The 13,031-nt window shown below is 38.5% G+C and overlaps 1 long non-coding RNA gene across 1 annotated transcript in view; it reads left to right on the top strand.

Moving 5' to 3' along the window:
* The window catches only part of LOC311613108, a 195,691-nt gene extending 183,410 nt beyond the window's left edge, over window positions 1–12,281 (top strand). Inside the window, exon 2 of the long non-coding RNA XR_014793396.1 lies at window positions 12,202–12,281. This is a non-coding gene — a long non-coding RNA (uncharacterized lncRNA). The remainder of the gene's footprint in view (window positions 1–12,201) is intronic.
* The last annotated feature ends 750 nt before the right edge of the window (window positions 12,282–13,031 follow it).

Below are 13,031 nucleotides of genomic sequence, written 5' to 3'. Positions count from 1 at the left end.
ATTCTGTGAATTGCCTTATCACTTCTTAGTGGTATGATTTGTATCACAAAAGCTTTCTGCTGTTTTTAATTTTGATGATTTGCAATTTATTCCTTCATTTGTTGCTCTTGTACCTAAGAAATCATAGTACCTAATCATAACTGAAGGTTCTGAAGATTTACATTGTTTTATTTTTATTTATTTTATTTTTTGGTTATTTTTCCATTGATTTTTAGAGAGGGGGAGAGACAGAAAGATAGAAACATCTATGTGAGAGAGAGACATCAATTGTTTTCTTCATGTGCCCAACAAGGCTGAGGATCCAGCCTGCAACCAAGGTATGCCCTTGACCGGAATCGAACCCAAGACCCTTTAGTCCTCAGGCAAACACTATCCACTGACCCAAACCAGCTAGGGCTACACCTATGTTTTAGTTTAATTATTTTATGGTCATTACTTTTCTATTTAAATTTCAAGTTAAGTTTTGTATGTGTTGTGAGATGGAAGGGTAACTTAATGCTCCTGCACATGTCCCAGGACCATCTGTTGAAAATACTCTTCTTTCTCTGTTGGACTTTGCACCTTTGTTGAAAGTAAATTGAGTATGTATGGAAGGATTTCTTTCTGGACACTCTTATTCTGTTACCCATGTTAATCCTCTATCTCACTACACTATCTAGATTACTTTAGGGTTGTAGTCAGTTTTTAAATCAGAAAGTGTTGATTCCCCAACCGTGTTAAGTTTGTTTTGGATGTTCTCAGTATCTTGTGATTTCATATGAATTTTAGGATAGAGTTTTCAATCCACACATATCCCCTCCTTAGATTTGAGAAGGATGAAGGCTTTCTAGAAATAAGGAGGTCAGACACAGACAGACAACTTAGAGAATCACCCAAAGGATATTTCAGAGCTCACCATCCATAATTAGCAAATAATAAAATTTGTCATAGCTACTTCATATTAAAAATGTCAATATAAATAATTCTGAAGATGATTTAACAATTGCCATTTATGTCCCTTAATTCTTTTCATATGTCATTGCTCTCCCCATCACTGTGCTCAGCAGCAGCTGTGACATGAATGTCTTATGTCTTCTCCCTGTCCCTGGTCTTAGATGATTACATTTTATTAAACTAGAGGCCTGGTGCATGAAATTGTGCACTGGGGGAGGGGAAGGTCCCTCAGCCTGCCTGCATCCTCTTGCAATCTGGGACTCCTCAGGGGATGTCCATGAGGAGCAGGCCCAAGTCTGCAGTTGGACTTCCCCCTTCCAGTCTGGGCACCCTCACTCCTTCCTGCCTGCTCACTGCTTCTTAGTGCTGCTGTGGAGGCAGGAGAGGCTTCTGCCACTGCTGCTGCTTTTGCCAGCCATGAACCTGGCTTCTGGCTGAACAGTGCTCCCCCTGTGGGAGCGCACTGACCACTGGTTGAGTGTCTGCCTCCTGGTGGTCAATGAGCATCATAGCAACTGGTTGTCTGGTCATTCCACCATAATGGTCAGTTAAGTTTTTATTATGTAGATGAGTGTTAAGAGTGGAGACTTTAAAAATCATACTTCATTTTTTTTAAACTGTCTTTAATTCTTAATGTTTTCTTTCTTTAAAGGTGAAAATATTTTGTGGCTTTGTAAAAGCAAATAATTTAATGAATAATTAAGGGCCAGACTTATCCATAGCAACAAGGTGATTTCCAAAGTTGAAAAAGTTTGAGTATAATCTGGACTTGAATATCATAATGTCTAAATAGAGTCACACAAATAGAGAGACTGCTAAAAATTCCTGACTCTGTGTGTGTCCTTTAGCCTAATATCATTATGACACAGTATGGATTGATTATTCTAAAATGCCTGCTGTGATATCAGTCAATACAAAGTGTGAATTAGTTAGGAAACAGGTCTTGTTTTCTCTTACAGAGGGCACCAAGCAGCATGAGTTCTCTTCCCAGTAAAATACAAACAAACAAATAAATAAACAAACAAGTCCACAAAAGAATCTGATAGTAAATATATGAATTAAGTTTTTTATTTAATTTTTCCCTTTTATATCGTCTTTTCATATTCAAAGGGAAGCAGAGATTTGGTACACATTTCTTTGGTTTGAAGATAGATCCCATTGCCTTGATGGTTTTAGTATAACTGGCCTTGGGCATCCAGCTGTTGCTTTGCTTAATCAAACAAAGAAGAATGAATTTTTTATCAAGCAATCTTGAACTTTTGGAAATTGTAATTGTAGAAGAAAGAGCTTTGAGGGTATGTGATTGACCTGACAGATTCTCTCCTCTGAATATTCTAGTATTCATTTCCTCTGAACAAGAACATTCTTCTACATAATCATAATAATCTCATCAAAATCAGGAATGCAACCTTGATACAATATTACCATCTAATTTTCAAATTCCATTAAAGTGTCCTAACTATCCCCATAGTGCTCTTTGTCATGAAAGGGTATAATTCAGAATCACATGTTGCCTCTAGTTGTTACATCTCTTCAACCTATTTTTTATTAGAACATTCATCATTCTTTCCTTAAAGTTCATGTTCTTGACATTTTTTATTGTAGGTCAATTATTTTCACAATGTGCCTCAATTTGGATATGTCTAATAGCACCTCCTGTTCAGATTCACAATGCACATTTTCAGCAGGAATATCTCAAAATTTGCCTTGGTTCTTTTCAATGTATCTGTAAAAGCTTGTTTTCTGCAAGATGGCTCCATAAAGCTCTTCTACCTCACAAGCTGCTCTTATACTGTTTTGTTGATGCTCTTTCTATTAGATGTGAGATCTATGTTCTTTTCCCTTGATATGTGGGCTTGTGATGAATTGATGCTATGTATCATCCAAGGTCAAATCATTAAAGGCAATGCAGCTTCCTCCTGGTCTGTTTGGGATGCTCACTCTGGGAGTTCAGTTTCCATGCCTGGGAAAGCAGAGGAAAACCACATGAAGTGGCTGTGGGTTTTGTCTGAGAACCACAGTGGAGTCCCCGAGTGACAATGAGCATTAACTTCCAGTGTCCCAATAATGTCCTTTGTAGGTAAGTCTTCAGCTGGAGTATAGTGTGCCAAGAAGGATGGAGTGATCAATTGTGTCGCTTCGTCCCAAGATTCTAAGATGATGATTGAATTTGAATTTTAGCTCTGCTAGCCTGGGGATGACCTGTCACTCTGACAATTGCAGTTTTATTGTAGTGGTCGTAACACAATCTTCTCTGACATGGGTTCAAGGCAGAATAGAAGGTGGGGAAGTGAAAGTAGAGGTATATATGTAATTCTATGCCTCAGATCATTGTATTCATCATCAACTATGTTGAAATGAACAAAAAATGATGAGGAGGAAAGATGATGACCAGGTGTCAAATTCTTCAGTGAGTGAAGAGGAATAGCTGGTTGTGATTGATACGTGACACAACAGAGCTAAAGGAGATAAAATGTGATGACATGAATTTTCTAGGAAAATAGTGAATATTATAACAGACAGGAGGAATGGTGTCTTAAAGCAGAAATGAGAAACAAGTAGAAGCTCTGTCCCCCATTTATGCCCTGCCATACATAAGGTGTGGGAGAAAAGAAAGAAATCCATGAGGGAAGCCCAGTTCAATGAGCAAAAGAGCCCATGCATCAGGAGCAGCCAGGGAGACCATCTCCCAAAAGGTAGAGAGGGCATTGTAACCAAGACTATTGGCTACAAACCCAAGCTTTTGTCACACATCATATCATCTCTCTGTAAGTGGCTATGAGAATAATATTCATAATTACAATAATACATCTCCTTTATATAGAGCAGATAAACTATCATTTTCTTCAAAAGGCCAGGTGGCAAATAGTTTAGGCTCTGTGAGCCATATGGTCTCTGTCACAGTCACTCAGTTCTACCCTTGTGGTACTAAGGCAGCCCTAGGTGAAATGCAAATGAATAGGCATCGTTGTGTTTCCTCATGATAATCAATTTCCTTTATGAAAATGGGTGGCCAGTTCAATTTGTCCTCTGGGCTATTGTTCGCTGACCCATGATATACTGTTTGCAGATTCTAATGCTCTCATGCCATTCTCTTATCTAAGCTTTCCAGCCACTGTGACCCAGGTTCCGGAAGAGAGGGACTTCTCTGCTCTCCCACAGGGATGTCTAAGATGCTGGACTGCCTTACAGTGCAGGGGACACTTTGTGAGCAGGACTGTAATGCCCCACTCTCCATCTCTCAGTGGATTCCTTGAGGTCAATGCTCTGTCATTTACATTTGCATGGCCGAGTGCCTGGACATGATGGGTGTAAAATGAATGACTGTTCAAGGGGGTTGTTGAAAGTATGCCCGGATTAGAGCCCAGTGCTGCTTCTGGATGTGCTTCTTGGTCAGATTCATTCAACCCCACAGATGGCACTTAATCTAAATTTATTGCACATGTAATAGTGCACTGAGTTATAAACCATGATCTGTGCCCTCAAGAAGGTCACAGGGCGATGACAGGCTGTGCGGCAGAAAAATGGATGAGAAAGAATAGGAGAGTGAACCATTTGCTGTTGACCTTTTATTGAGCTGGCCCTTTCATTCTCCGCTACCTAGGAATTACCTCTATGTTATGGTTGAAGGATTTGGGTCTCAGAGGTTAAGGTAATTGCCCAAGGTCACACACCTGGTTAACAGTCTGTCAACAGGCAGAGCTTCATAAGGCCAGAATCATTAGGGCAGGCTGCCCACATGAACTGGCATCACAGAGAGTGGACTTGGCTCATGTTCATCAGAGGAGTATATATATATGTATCTCCTGGTGACCACTTTAGAATGGGCAATAGGTGTCTGAAGAAGGTTGTTTGGTATTGACTGAAACACTGAACAAAAATATTTTATGTGTTAGTCCCATTTGGGTTGCTATAACCTCAGACTGGAGAGCTTAAAAACAAAATAGATTTATTTCTTATGGTTCTACAGGCTGGAAGTCTGAGATCAGGTCATCAGAGTGGTCAGATCAGGGCCTGCTTCCCTGCTGCTTACTTCTTATAGCCTCACATGGCGAAAGGGGTTGGTGCTATCTGAAGTCTTTCACTAATCTTATTCTTGAAGGTCCACCCTTTTTTTCTTACCTACTTCTTAAAAGCCCACCTACTAATACCATCACCTTTGGGGTTTAGAATTTCAACATCTGAATTTTTTCTTGCACATTAGTCTTGAGGGATAGATGGAATTTTGCTGAATGAGGATGAAGAATGTTACTCATGGTTAAGGCAATAACTGGGAATAAACTTGAGCATGTGACAACTAGCATAAGGAGCTGAAAAGTTTAAAAATAAATATTTATTCCTCTTCTCATTCATTAGCATAATAAATCTAGATTGCGGACCCACATCATTTCACATTGGGACAAACCTCTGAAGGTGGGGCTCTCATCTCCATACACAGATGAAGAAGCACATTTTCAGGGATTTGCCTGCAAACCCAAGTGTGCAAAGGCATGTGGCTGAGATGGAATTAAAGCCCAGGTCTTCATATTCCATGTTCATTAATATAAGGCAGGGGGTTACTGCAGTAATTCATGTGGAAGCTAGGATAACCAAAGGGTAGGCCAAGCAATGGATAAAAACTCTCCTTTGAATGTTGTGGAATATTGCAGATGGCTCACATGAGTGAGACTTGAAAGAACAGCCAGGACGAAGGCTCCTGAAAATTCTGCTGGGGCTCCATTCTTAGAAACCATTGATTCTACTTGGATCCTAGATGATTGGGGTCCTGTGTGAAAACTGATGACCTCAGGAATAGTTTCTTCATTGCTGCAGAACAATGGATATCTATCAAAATACTTCTCTGATCAGGATAAGTTCAGACCAGCATTCCTGAACATACATGACTCTGGGTTTTGTTTCTGGCTATGACATTAATTAGCATTATGACCTTTACAAGTCATTTTTTTTCTGGTCTCAGTTGGCTCATCTAGAAAATGAGGTGTGACATGATGTGGTTGTGTGATATAACTATTAAGAGCTTGGCTCTGGAGTTAGAGATAGCATGATTTCTTCATTCTCAGCTCTGTCACTACATGACTTCAGGAGCATCACTCTCAGTGCCTCAGTTTCCCTACCTGTAGAATAGCTGTTGGCATTAGGTAACATAATAAATATTATATATTTAGCATTGTACATGAAATATACTAAGTGATTAATGTATTGTTAGGAAAATCATGAATAAGTCATGTTATATTCATGATTTTCCTAACAATATATTAATCACTTAATATATTATCCTACTAGAGGCCTGTTGCAGAAAGATTCCTGCAATAGAGCTTCCTGCAGCAGTCTCCACTGCTCCTCCTGCTTCTCTCCCTTCTCCCTCACCTCGCTGTTTCCCTCCCTTCTCCCTCACCCTCTCTGCTTCCCTCCCCTCTCCCCAGGCCTGCCTGCTTCCCTCTGTTTTCTGCCACCCCACTTGCTTGCTTTCCCACAGCTTTGCTCCCTTTGGCAGCGCTTGGCTTCCTCTATGCTGTCTTCAGTCTTTGCTCTGTGCCTGAATATGCAAATTAACCATCATCTTGGTTAGGTTAATTTGCATATTTGCTCCTGATTGGCTGGTGGGTGTGACTGATAGGTGTGGTGGAGGTACAGTCAATTTGCATGCTTCTTTTTTTATTAGATAGAAGCTGTTATGATATGGCTGTTGTTATGTAAGGTGTATTCCCATTCTTGATATTGTATAGTTTTCCTTAACTTGCCTTCTTAACATTGTCCAATGAATTGCCACTGTACTCCTTGGAATTTTCTTTGCATTGGCTGTTAAACTTGTGCTTGCACAAATAATACATGAAAACACTCAGAGGAAAACTACATACCTCCATGACTATTTTATTTCTGTAAGAAAGCGTTGTAATTATCCCTTGGTCTTTCTGCATCCAAAAGTAATTAATATTTTGAGAAATAACTAAATCTCTATTAGTCAAATGACTTTGGGTTTTTTTTTTATAGCATTGGATATTCAAACCACAGTCTTAGTATTTTTAAATATTATGCTCCAAAATAAGCAAAAGATAGAATAAATTAATACAGTAATTTCTCAACTTGGAAGAACATCATATATCTTTGAGCTGCCACAATCTTGAAGTTTGTCAAGAGAACAGTAATCAAATAAAATCATTTTTATTTATGGAAAAATATTCCAGTTCCTCCCTCAAAGAATACATCACTTTTATGTGCATTTTTCACATGCAAACTAACATTTTCTGTGGGTGTGTGTCTAAAGAATGTGACATTATGACAGCACATTAAGGGAACACAAAGCCCAGTATTGATGAAGAATACAGAAGGTAAAAACTAAGTAACATCAAGAAGCATCTCAAATCTTAATATACAGAATCAGGACAAATATGAGTAATCTATCTTAGACCTATCCTTTATAAAGTTTGTTCATAAACCACCCCTCAAGAAGTACAGTGTTTAATGTATGCTGTATAATAGATGATCAGAAAGTTTATAATAAATTCTATCAAGTATGGTTGTTATTTTCAAAGTCTATGATTAAAACAAATGCACAGACCCACTCACACATTTATGCTGATGAGCAACTCATGAGGATATTCTGGAGTCCAACATGGTAGCCACTAGTCACATGTGGACATTGAGCACTTAAAATGTAGCTAATTTAGACTGAGATGTGCATAAGTATAAAATATATGTTGGATTTTGAAGTTTTAGTACAAAGAATGTAAAAATATATTATTTATATTTCTATATTAATTACCTGTTGAAATGGCAATATTATGAATATATTGAACTTTAAAAATCCCTTGTTTCATTTTACTTATTAAAATGTGACTATTAGAAAATTTAAAACAATACCTGTGTTTTGAATTATATTTCTATTGGATGAACTTTTGGAAATTACTGTCCACTGACCCAAACCAGCTAGGGCTACTCCTATGTTTTAGTTTAATTATTTTATAGCTGTTACTTTTCTACTTAAACCTATATTTAAATCTGCTGGTTAGATCAATCACTGTTTCAAGGAACTTATAGCCTTGCTGGTATTGATATTTAATTCATCCAAAGGTCAGTGATTAAGGCCATACACTGCCATACTCCAAGGTACACATATTATTATTAGATATTGAGCAATCTCGGTTTTGTTTTATTTTTAAATTAAAATACTTATTCAACCTAATTAAGGTCAGGGTATGTGGTTTTGTTTTGTTTTGTGTTTTTGTCAAGGCTTTCAAAATTTTTCTTCTTTCTAAGCAGAAATCCAATAATTTTGCCTTTCTTTTCAATATACTCTTAGAATAATAATAATGAATTACAATGATACAAAATATATTTTAAAAACATGCCTGCTAGGCACAATAACCGGAATAAGCGTTGAACATTTATTATAAATGAAAAGTGTAAATTCGTCTTGTAGAAGTCACAGCTCCTTGAGATTTAGGCCATATGTATAACAGGGAAGGCCTGCAAACAATTATTGTGTAGGAAATATTTGATGAACATGTGGATATGCATTGCATATGCATAGAGATCCTCAAACCTGAGAGTGCGTGCAGTGGAACAAGCCACCTGTCTGGAATATGCAGGCCCAAGGGCAAGCATCCCACCTCTTCCCAGAAAGCACACATTTTCCTTAATGGTAGGTAATTTATGTTTCATCTTTATATCAAAGTAAAAATAAAAAGTATTGTGGGACAGAATGTTAAAATCTCATGAATTTTTTAGACAGAACAAATAAAGGACTTCAAAGGAATATCATCCATCATAGACATTTCAAGGCTGTGTTCTCAGCCTCTCACACCATCACTCCTTGCCCACCAGCTGATCCCCATCTATATTTTGGTGGAAATGTTCCCTGGAATTATTCTAAGAAAGCCATTATCATTCTCATAATATGGAACCCACAGAGGACAGGCACTCCATAGGGTCCTGACTTCCTACCCACCCCATCCCATACTCCAAGGGCTTATTCAAACAATGAGTTTCAAAAGCTTTCTTCCTTTGGGGTGTGGTGGGATAGAGAGTTCACGTCTTCCAGCCTCCTGATAAAACACTAACATTTGCACCATGACTTCACAATATAAAACCTTGAGTCCTCAATATAAGCAATTAAAATCCTCAATATTCTCACATTCTCCTTGAGAGCTTTGCCATCTTCCTTGGCAATGCCCAATTGCCCTCCAGAGGTAATACTCTGTTTTAGCCCCAATGTCATCTTGTGTGTGTCTTTTGCCTAAAAAAACCTTGGCTCAGCTGGTTGGCCCATAAGGAAGGGAATGTAAATTTCTTTTTTATAGTGGTAGCCAATGGGGTGACTTCAGCTCAAGTAGTACCTTGGGGTCTTTTCCTTCCCTAACTCATCACCCCAGTGGGAGAGGGGTCTGCTTTCTGATTGGGGAGTCTGAGAAATGAAGCTGAGTAGTTCTGCATTGCACTCTCTCCTCTACATTTTAGACATATGTTCAGGTCTTTTTCCATAGTGGCCCATCTGTGCCAGTATCTGTGGGTGGGGGAGGGTGGTCTGTCTAATTCCAGGGGAAGTATCAGCATGTTCATATGGTCACAGGTCAGAGTTCATGTCCTCTAACCCTGGTTTAATCATCAAAAAGCTAACAAATTCTTCTGTCTTTATTATGCTTATTTCCAAACACAGGGGGTGAAGGGGGGAAGAGGGTATTATTTATGGGTTCCTGAGTCTTCACTGGACTTTGATTATAGCATCAGGAAGTGTCAAAAAGGAACAAATGTAGTGTCATTACATCAGTAACTGGGTTTTTAACAAACACCTACTTTGCTTCTGCTTGGAGTCTTAGGGCTACTGTCTTGCTGGCTTCTTTTATGCCAAGGAGGTATTGACTCTTACTAGTTGGAGGACTCACCTTTAAGTCAATCCCACTTGACACTGCCCTTCCAGAGCCAGAGCCAGTTTTTTGTCTTGGCTTTGCCTTTGCCCATATTCATTCACACTTCTGAGAAAACATTTCCATGTGGCTAGAAGGGGTGGGAAAGTCCAAAAAGGCGATAGCTTCAGGTGGTGGGCAGAGATGGAGGAAGAGATGAGAGACATAAGAATCGTTCCCGTTCTTAGAAGGTCATCTTAAAGCTAAATTGAAATCTTATTCTTGTACTTATCTTCCTTCTTCTCCCACCCAAAGAAATCTGAATGGATAGTGTTTCCAAAAGGGTTAATGGATGGGTTTCCACTATCTACTGTAAATCTTAAGAGCCATACCATTGGTTTCATTATCTCACAGAGTCCAAAACCCTCAAAAGCTGTAAACAATTTGGAAAATTCTTTGTCCATGATGGATATAAAAAAGAATACCTGTGATTGGGAACACAGAACGCTTGGCTAGCAGCCCCATTGGATAATAGGTGAAGACCTCTTTATACTACATGAGTGCTCCATTCAGAAAGTTACTAGAGATCACCAGTATTGGCTTGGTCATTTTGTGGCTGCTTTGTCTGCTGTCTCCCTGAGAGTATGGTCAAGGCCAATGAAAGGATGATATGTTCTGAACTTTCAATTTCTCCCAACCATAGCCATAAAGTTAAATAAAATGGAGAACTCATAGTTTGCATTAAGGTAGCATTAATATTTCTACTGAATTTCTATTTTTTTTTAGCATGATGCTGAAATTCTTTCTGTGATTCTTGATGACTATATCTTTGTATGATTTAATATTTTGCTCCACCACCACATTTTTTTGTCACTCTACTTCTTCCATTTTTTAAATTTCATAAGGTATTATTAGCTAATTTTGATGTACAATTCTATGGATTTCAGCTCATATATAGATTTCTTTGACTACCACAAAAGTCAGGATTCAGAATAGTTCCAACCCCTGAAAAATTCCCTCATCTTACACTTTCATTGTCATACTCTCCTTCCTGATATCTGATAAGCATTGATATATCCTTTTCCCTTAATTTCTGACAAAGATATTCCACAAAAAGTTCCATTGTAGGTGTATAGGAGGAAGGTTAATTCAGGACACATGAAGGATGACTTCTTCTTTTGCAGAGCCAATTGCAAGAACCACCAAGATTAGTTATTAAATAATTAGGAACTTGTAAAACAATAATATGCAGAACTCATATGCAGACAAATATTTATATACAAAGACACCCTGTGAAAGAATTAAAAAGTGGAAAAAACCCACAAGCCCAACAAAAGTGAGTGCCATTAAGAAAATATGATACTTATAGATGATAAAATACTTTGCAGCAATTAAAATAAAGTCTTCAAGTATTACATGAAATAGGAAAGTGCTCACAATATAATGGCAGTTGAAGGAAGCCTGTAGTTTGTGGGGTAGAAACAGAGACAATACATATAAGATGCATGGCCAGTGCTGATTTTCATGGAGGACTTAAGAATAAGTACTATTTTGTTTTCATACCATTTTTCTTTTTCAAATATAATATAATAACCCATTCTTACCTTAATTATCAGATATAAATTAATAGCTAGTAGTCTGACATTTTGAGCATTTATTGTGGGTGTGATGGCCTTTTTGACGTGTCAACTTGTCTACACTTCAGTCCCCATGTATTCATTCAAACTCTAATCTCAATGCTGCCAGGCAGCTATTTTGTACATGTGATTAAAGTGGATAACCAGTTGACTTTAAGGTTGTTTTTCCCTAGCTAGTCTGGGTGGGCTTTAGTTAATCAATTGAAAGACTTAGAGCAGAATTGAGGCTTCCATGAAGAAGAAAAGATTCTCCCATGGACAGCATCTTCTGTTCCTTCCTGGGAGATTCAGCTGCCTTTCTTGGCTACATCACTCTCCCCTCCAAGTCCTTGCTCAAGTGATATCTTTTAATGATCCTCTTGACCCACCACTGAAAATTACAGTTCCAGGCCTATCATCACAACCTGTCCTTCTCAGTGTGCCTATAGTCAGCTGCATAATAAACCCTCAGTGATATTTTATTATTTAGGGACTCGCCCAGAAGTGGTTTCATATACAGTGCTTCTGCAAGAAGTCTTTTCTATCTTCAATCCCACTTTGAGGTATAGGATGACACATTTAACAGCTTTTAGCTCACATGAAGATAATGAAATGATTAGGGGTCATTTTGTCCCTGTGAAGTGCTACCAAAATGTCTCATAACAATGGACAATTATCTTCTGTCCCTCTTGATTCCTGTAAAAAATAAAACCCACCATGGAACAGGGCATACAGCCATCTGGTTGACCATAGAGGTTGCTTTCAGAAAGTGGGGAGCTGCCCTACTCCATGGTATGTAGACATCTAAGATTCACATTCTTTTTTTTTTTTTTTTTTTTTTTTTTTTTTTTTTTTTTTTTTTTTTTTTTTTTTTTTTTTTTTTTTTTTACCAGAGTTCACCTTGGCAAAGTTTTTGAGCATTTTCCACAACCAAACTTTAATAAAAATGATATATGAAATGTAAAGTCATTGCCTGCATTCCTTAGTTATTCTGACCATGAAGAAAATCATATGTCATTTAGAATTTCATAGCCAAACAATAGTGTCTGTGTGTATGTGCACACAGAGAATGCTTTTCAAAGAATTGCCATGTTTTCCTTCATATAGTCATTATCTTTGGAAGCTATTGGCATCTTTGAACCCATTTTGTCCAACTGCTTTATTGCTAAAACTAAAGGCCCAATGCATGATATTCATGCATGAGGGGAGTGGTCCCTCTCAGCCCAGCCTGTACCCTCTCACAATGTGGGACCACTGGCTCCTAACTGCTTACCTGCCTGCCTGTCCCTAACTGGCCCCCATTGCTGTCATGGTCACCCCCAACTTTCTCCTCTCCCCACTGGCCTGGTTGCCCCACACAGCCTGCTACTCAGTTGCCCCACACAGCCTGCTACTCACCCCTCACTAACCCCCTGCCAGCCTAGTCACCATGCAGCCTGTTTGGTCCTCTGTTCGATTGTGATGGTCACTTAGGCTTTTATATATACAGATGTAAACCTGAAACCCAGAGCAGTTGTATGGCTTGTGTGAGTTGTGAATGGCAGTGTTGATGATCAGTCACCTACTGTCCCTGCAGCATGACAGCTTTTAAAGGTCCCTTCTCATCAGGTCTCTGAACAAAGGACAGGCAAGGGATACT

This window comes from Pipistrellus hanaki, assembly GCF_964339955.1.
Source record: "Pipistrellus hanaki genome assembly, chromosome: 1".
Taxonomy (NCBI): domain Eukaryota; kingdom Metazoa; phylum Chordata; class Mammalia; order Chiroptera; family Vespertilionidae; genus Pipistrellus; species Pipistrellus hanaki.
Note: the sequence above shows the minus strand (reverse complement) of the source record. Positions and strands in the feature narration are given on the sequence as shown.